We start from the raw sequence: 7,746 nt of genomic DNA on the forward strand, positions 1-7,746 counted from the left end.
GTGTGGTGCGTGTCCGAATGGTGGTTTGTGGTTTGTGAGTGGGCTCACACTTGGGGTGTTTGCTCGAGTAAACATGGGCCGATTATTACAGCAATTAGTAGTAGTGTGTTGCTCTCGTGATTACTCGGTGTAGTTACTGCACTGCATGTTCATTTAATATACTGCATGTCTGCATTACTACAATGCTACTACTCCTACTCGAGGTGCATGCCAAAAGAAAATTCCAATTTGGTCAGTTACCTTGGTTAAAAAACTGTACTCCCTCCGTTCCTAAATATAAGTCTGTGTAGGAATTTTACTAGGTGGACTACACATGAAGCAAAATGAATGAATTTAAATTTAAAATAATTCTATATACATCCGAATGCGGTTTATAGTAAAATCTCTATAAAAACTTACGTTTAGGAACGAACGAACGAAGGGAATAGTAAAAACTTGAGCTTCCCTTTCCTTGTGTTCTTCGATCGACCAGCTGAGAATCACCAATCCAACTTGTACGCTACTCAAACAGCTTGCACAGCGCACCAGTTTCAGTGTTTCACATTCGAACCGGGAAGACCGGGGGGAGGGGCCATGTGTCCCCCAGGGCGCCAGATCCGGCTTCCACGTGGCCCCACTAACCCCCTGTTCAGGTTCGCCTCATCTCGTCGACGCACGCAGCACTAGTTGTTGTTGAGCTCCGTTGCCGGCACCGGACCATACGCCAGGTAGGGTAGGTGCGTCGTCCATTGCAGATTTGCAGTTATTGATGACACTGTGGCAACCTCAGATCGGTCGACGCTTGAACAAGATGGCCGGCAGGTGATCAATGAAGCATAGTACGTACTACTGTACTGGAGTACTAATGAACTCGGACCATCTGATGAAATGAAATGCGTGTCCCAAACCTAAATCGGCCGCGTCTTTCCTCAAGCCCCGGGCACGCATAACCCTCACCCTCTTTCGATCGCGTGTGGAACTGCGCGCGGCCGCCGATCTTTTCCTTTCATCGCGGGGCGTAATCTCGCCTCAATCACGCGCCGCGGCGCGCTGTACCTAATTTCAGTTCGGATCCTGGTGCAAAGATTACATCTTCCGAGGCTTGCTGGCCTTGTGCGTGCCGTTTCCACCCAAAAGCGCTGCCTTTTCTTGTACTGCTACTGTCTTTTCTTGCTCACACGCATCGCTCTCGTCCTTGTTACTCCGCCAGTCATGGCATGCACAAACTTGATCACTACCGCCTCCTAATCTACTTTTTTTTTGCGGGTGTATACGGTACCAATACTGCCGTGTGGTGGATTGCAGCCCGACCGGCATGTTTTTGGCGGAAAGCGGTGCCCCAGCGACCCGAGGTCGGCAGACGTCCTTCTGGCCTTCGCGACGGGACACCACGTACCGCCGGCCAAACATTCAAAGCTACGCAGAATTTGGAGGGGGGAGCCACCGGCGTGCGCAGTCGCGAGCGCGCGCGACCCGGCAGGGCTGGCTGCTAAACTGTCACGACAATGCCCCTTCAACACACGCACAAAAACTCAAAAAAGTCATTGGTTCTTTTTCCGAGGCACAGCAAAAGCTTTGCCACGTTTTCATTATTTAGAGAGCACTGTAGGCCATGTCGATGTCGTCGGCGCGGACCATAGAGTGCATTCGCCAACGCCCGATGCATGCTCGCCGCATTCGCCAACGTGTGTATAGCCGCGAGCTCGAGACTTGGTTGGGCCGACTGTCAACTGTCACGCCAATGCCGCTTCAACGCTCGGGCGAACAGTCATTGATTGCTTTAATTTAATGAAGCATGGGAAGAGATTAGTGCTACTACTACAGGTTTTCACTATGAACACGCGGATGAAACTGGATTAGATCGTTACCAACTAGTAGTGCATTGGAAGTAGAGTTGGTGTAGATCAGTTGATGCGGATTCCCGCAAATGTGATTTGCAACCTTCAAACCACGAGAATTTTTCCTTAGTCCTTCTTTGTTTTGGAGGAATTTTATAGGAATTCTAGAGGATAGGATTTTTATAGGATTTTTTTCCTTTAGAGCCCTTTGGTTCATAGGAATGGATTCCTATTCCTACATAGGATTGGTTCTTATCCTCCATATTTCATAGGAAAATAAAAATGAGCCTAGACTCAATGAAAAAATTCCTTTGGTGTCAACCAAATGACATCTTGTTTCCTATTCCTACTCATAGGATTTGAGATACATATCATCTCATTTCCTACAAGATTCCTATTCCTACGATAATCCTATCCTATGAACCAAAAGAGGCCTACGGACGATCCCTCTGCAATATCCACACGTACGAGACCATCTATCCGACAGGGCTTCATCGTCCAGAACAAGAGCGTCGTCGGAGAACTACAGTAGGAGGTGGAATAGCCTTGCAGTATAGGGTTTTTTTCGACGGAGAGAGAGGGGGACAACCTCCGCACCAAGTTTGCATGGGTTTGGAGGGGGCTGCAACTTCATATAGACGCAGGGAGGGGTGGCAGCCTAGGTTGAGGGGCTGACTCCTCATATGGTAGCGAGCAAAGTGTGGGTCCACCCCAAGTCCTAGAAGCACACTTGGTGCTTTGGCCACCAGACCTAAGGGTGGCGCCTAACTAATGGGCCACTATGGCCCATGCTCTCCCCCCCTTTGTTCTCTTTTCTCGTTTCCTTATTTCGTCATGTCCGTGAACATGTCACGCTGTGTCTGATTAGATGGTGATGGATATCGTAATACCGAGAGGGCCCAGGAATCTCTCTCCATCATCGGACGAGCAAATCCTAATCTTGAACTATCAAATCCAGTGTCATACTTTTCTGATGCACCTAAAAGTGGTCATTATCACCCTGTTGTGGGTAACGTTGGACGAACCCCAGAGCACCCATCCGGCATGAAGGTACTTGATAGTCTCGTGATCTAAGGAATTATTGATAGATTAACATTTGTGTGATCATACTAACACCGATGTCATTTCGGTGTCATGTTTGGCCCATGGTAGAGGTTTCGTCATCAGGACGGAACGTTCAGATCCGTGTTAATCTTGCATACTATCACAAATCCTTTATCGACATGATCTCAATTGATGTGTATTTGCGCTCATTGTATTTGGCCTTGTGGTGGGACCTTGGCTCCTTTGCCTCAGCCATGGCGCCACTATTATCACAATAGAGCTCTACTCGGGCCAGCGCGCTTGCAACCACAGGAAGTTATTAATGAAACTTGTTGTTCCAAACTGCCCCTTTGAAACTTCTGAAACTGCGACATATTCCATCTCCATTGTAGAATCCACCACAATGTTCTGTTTGGAACTCTTCCAGCTCACTACACCACTGTCGAGTGTAAAAACGTACTTCGATTGAGATTTGGAATCATCTGGATCAGTCATAGCTTGCATTAGTATAACCATTTACAATGGCCTTCTGAGATATTTGAGAATGATTTTAACTATTGTCCAATGACCTAATCCTGGCCACTTTGATACTTGCTACTTACACTTGGCGCATAGGCAACATCTGGTCTTGTACATAGCATGCATGATAGATCCAATTCCCGAGACATGTGGAACATCACTCACATGCACTCCCCCATTAGCTGTTTGTGGCACTGATTATTGGTTAGTATTGTGCCATGTGACATTGGGAGTAAACCCTCCTTGGTGTTCTTCATTTTAAATCTCTTTAAAACATTGTCGACGTGCGTGCTTTGGCTAAGCGTTGTTAGGCATCTTGATCTATATCTATATATTTTGTTGACATTACTTGCTTTTTTGCGGGAAATAACATGCATTACTCATGTAGCACCATTTACTTCAGAATTACAGAGTTACACAGTATTAACAGGACCAAAGGCAAGCCAAAATGCAGTTCTACCACTGGTCCTCCCATAGCTAGCTAATACATGACTCACCAAATTCTGGTTTCGTCGAACATGAGTAATACAAGTATTTCTATGGGACACGAGTAATCTAATCTCATACACCATGAAGCCAAAACGAGATTTATCCATTCTATTCTTCTTTAACAAATTTACTGCTTCAACTGAGTCTGTCTCAATATGAATTGGCATCTTGCTCCATTGCAAGGCCAAAGCAAAACCTTCTTTGATCGCCGAGTGTTTTGAGATTGTTTACCACGTACACCATGTGGTATATATATATATATTTTAATTCCTAATGTATACACACTTCGGAAAACCACAAAGGGGCTCGATTAATCCGGTTTTGCAATGTTTGGGCACAAATTATATGGTATTGGAGAGCAGAGGATATCAATGTTGGGTAACGTAGCAATAATTCAAAAAAAAATCCTACGTGTCACCAAGATCAATCTAGGAGATACTAGCACCGAGAGAGAGGGAGTGCATCTTCATACCCTTGAAGATCGCTAAGCGGAAGTGTTACAAGAACACGGTTGGTGGAGTCGTACACGCAGCGATTCAGATCACGGTCGATTCCTACCTAAGCGCCGAACAACGGTGCCTCCGCGTTCAACACACGTACAGCCCGGGAACGTCTCCTCCTTCTTGATCCAGCAAGGGGAGAGGAGAAGTTGAGGGAGAACTCCGACAGCACGACGGCGTGATGGTAATGGAGCTCGTGGTTCTCTGGCAGGGCTTCGCCAAGTGCTACGGAGGAGGAGGAGGAGGAGGTGTAGGAGAGGGGGAGGGGTTGCGCCAGGGGAAGGGTGTGGCTGCCCTCCCACCCCACCACTATATATAGGGGCAAGGGAGAGGGGGGCGGCCCCCTCAAATCCCATCTAGGGTAGGGCGGCCCCTTTAGGGGTTCCCCTCAACCCTAGGCGCATGGGCCCTAGGGGGAATGGCGCCCAGCCCACTTAGGGGCTGGTTCCCCTCCACATACAGCCCATAGGGCCCTCCGGGGCAGGTGGACCCCCGGAACCCTTTCGGTGGTCCCGGTACAATACCGACAAATCCCCGAACACTTTCGGTGACCGTATGAGGACTTTCCATATATAAATCTTCACCTCCGGATCATTCCAGAACTCCTCGTGATGTCCAGGATCTCATCCGGGACTCTGAACAACCTTCGGTAACCACATACTATTTCCCATAACAACTCTAGCGTCACCGAACCTTAAGTGTGTAGACCCTACGGGTTCGGGAACCATGTAGACATGACCGAGACATCTCCCCGGCCAATAACCAACAGCGGGATCTGGATACCCATGTTGGCTCCTACATGTTCCATGATGATCTCATCGGATGAACCACGATGTCAAGGATTCAATCAACCCCGTATACAATTCCCTTTGTCTATCGGTATGTTACTTGCCCGAGATTCGATCGTCGGTATCCCCATACCTTGTTCAATCTTGTTACTGGCAAGTCTCTTTACTCGTTCCGTAACGCATGATCCAGTGGCTAACTCCTTAGTCACATTGAGCTCATTATGATGATGCATTACCGAGTGGGCCCAGAGATACCTCTCCGTCATACAGAGTGACGAATCCCAGTCTCGATTCGTGCCAACCCAACAGACACTTTCGGAGATACCTGCAATGCACCTTTATAGCCACCCAGTTACGTTGTGACATTTGGTACACCCAAAGCATTCCTACGGTATCCGGGAGTTGCACAATATCATGGTCTAAGGAAATGATACTTGACATTAGAAAAGCTTTAGCAAACAAACTACATGATCTTGTGCTACGCTTAAGATTGGGTCTTGTCCATCACATCATTCTCCTAATGATGTGATCCCGTTATCAATGACATCGAATGTCCATGGTCAGGAAACCATGACCATCTATTGATCAACGAGCTAGTCAACTAGAGGCTTACTAGGGACATATTAAGATCTATGTATTCACACATGTATTACGGTTTCCGGTTAGTACAATTATAGCATGAACAATAGACAATTATCATGAACAAGGAAATATAATAATAACCATTTTATTATTGCCTCTAGGGCATATTTCCAACAGTCTCCCACTTGCACTAGAGTCAATAATCTAGTTCACATCGTTATGTGATTAACACTCATAGTTCACATCGCCATGTGACTAACACCCGAAGAGTTTACTAGAGTCAATAATCTAGTTCACATCGCCATGTGATTAACACCCAAGAGTTTACTAGAGTCAATAATCTAGTTCACATCACCATGTTATTAACACTCAATGAGTTCTAGGGTTTGATCATGTTATGCTTATGAGAGAAGTGTCAGTCAACGGGTATGCAACATTCAGATCCGTGTGTTCTTCGCAAATCTCGATTTCATATTGTAGATGTCGCTACTATGCTCCACTTGGAACTATTCCAAATGTTTACTCCACTATACGTATCTGGTTTGCTATTCAGAGTCATCCGGATAGGTGTTAAAGCTTGCATCGACGTAACCCTTTACGCCAAACTCTTTATCACCTCCATAACCGAGAAACATTTCCTTATTCCTAAGGACAATTTTGACCGCTGTCCAATGATCCACTCCCGTATCACTCTTGTACCCTGTTGCCAGACAGGTGGCAAGGCACATCGCGGTACACAGCATGGCATATTGTATAGAGCCTATGGCTAAGGCATAGGGGACGACTTTCGTCCTTTCTCTTTTTTCTGCCGTGGTCGAGCTTCAAGTCTTAACTTCACACCTCACAACTCATGCAAGAACTCCTTCTTTGACTGATCCATCTTGAACTCCTTCAAGATCATGTCAAGGTATGTGCTCTGTGAAAGTCTTATCAGGCATCTTGATCTATCTCTATAGATCTTGATACCCAACATGTGAGCAGTTTTACACAGGTCTTCCTTTGAAAAACTCCATTCAAACAACCCTTTATGCTTTCTAGAAATTCTACATCATTTCCGATCAACAATATGTCATCCATATATACCTATCAGAAATGTTGTAGTGCTCCCACTCACTTTCTTGCAAATACAAGTTTCTTGCAAACTTTGTATAAACCCAAATGCTTTGATCGCCTCATCAAAGCGTATGTTCCAACTCCGAGATGCTTGCTCCAGTCCATAGAAGGATCGCTGGAGTTTGCATACCTTTTAGCATCCTTAGGATCGACAAAAAACTTCTGGTTGTATCACATACAACCTTTCTTCACAGAGACCGTCAAGGAAACTTTGTTTTGACATCCATCTGCCAGATTTCGTAAATGAAAATGCAGCAACTGCTAACACAATTTTAACAGACTTTAGCATCGCTATGATTGAGAAAAGTCTCATCACAGACAACTCCTTGAACTTTTCGGAAACTTGCTTGAGACAAGTCAAGCTTCATAAATGGTGACATTACCATCAGCATTTGTCTTCTTATTAAAGATCCATTTATTCTCAATGGCTTGCCGATCATCGGGAAAGTCCACCGAAGTCCATACTTTGTTCTCATACATGGATCCTATCTCGGATTTCATGGCTTCCGGGCCCACCATCGCTTCTTCATAGCTCATAGGTTCACCGTTGTCCAATAACATGACCTTTAAGACAGGGTTACCACTCAGAAGTTGTACACACCCTTGTCGACCTACGATGTTTGATAGTAATTTGATCTGAAGCTTCATGATCATCATCATTAGCTTTCTCTTCAACTGACGTAGTTGCCACAGAAACATCTTTCTGTGCTGCGCTACTCTCCGGTTGAAGTGAAGGTTCAACAACCTCATCAAGTTATATCTTCCTCCCACTCAATTCTTTCGAGAGAAACTCTTTCTCGTGAAAGGACCTGTTCTTAGCGACAAACACTTTGCCCTCAGATCTGAGATAGAAGGTATACCCAATCGTCTTGTTTGGGTATTCTATGAAGATAC

Source organism: Triticum urartu, chromosome 5A, assembly GCF_056163025.1.
Source record: "Triticum urartu cultivar PI428250 chromosome 5A, HENAU_Tu73, whole genome shotgun sequence".
In the NCBI taxonomy this organism is placed as follows: domain Eukaryota; kingdom Viridiplantae; phylum Streptophyta; class Magnoliopsida; order Poales; family Poaceae; genus Triticum; species Triticum urartu.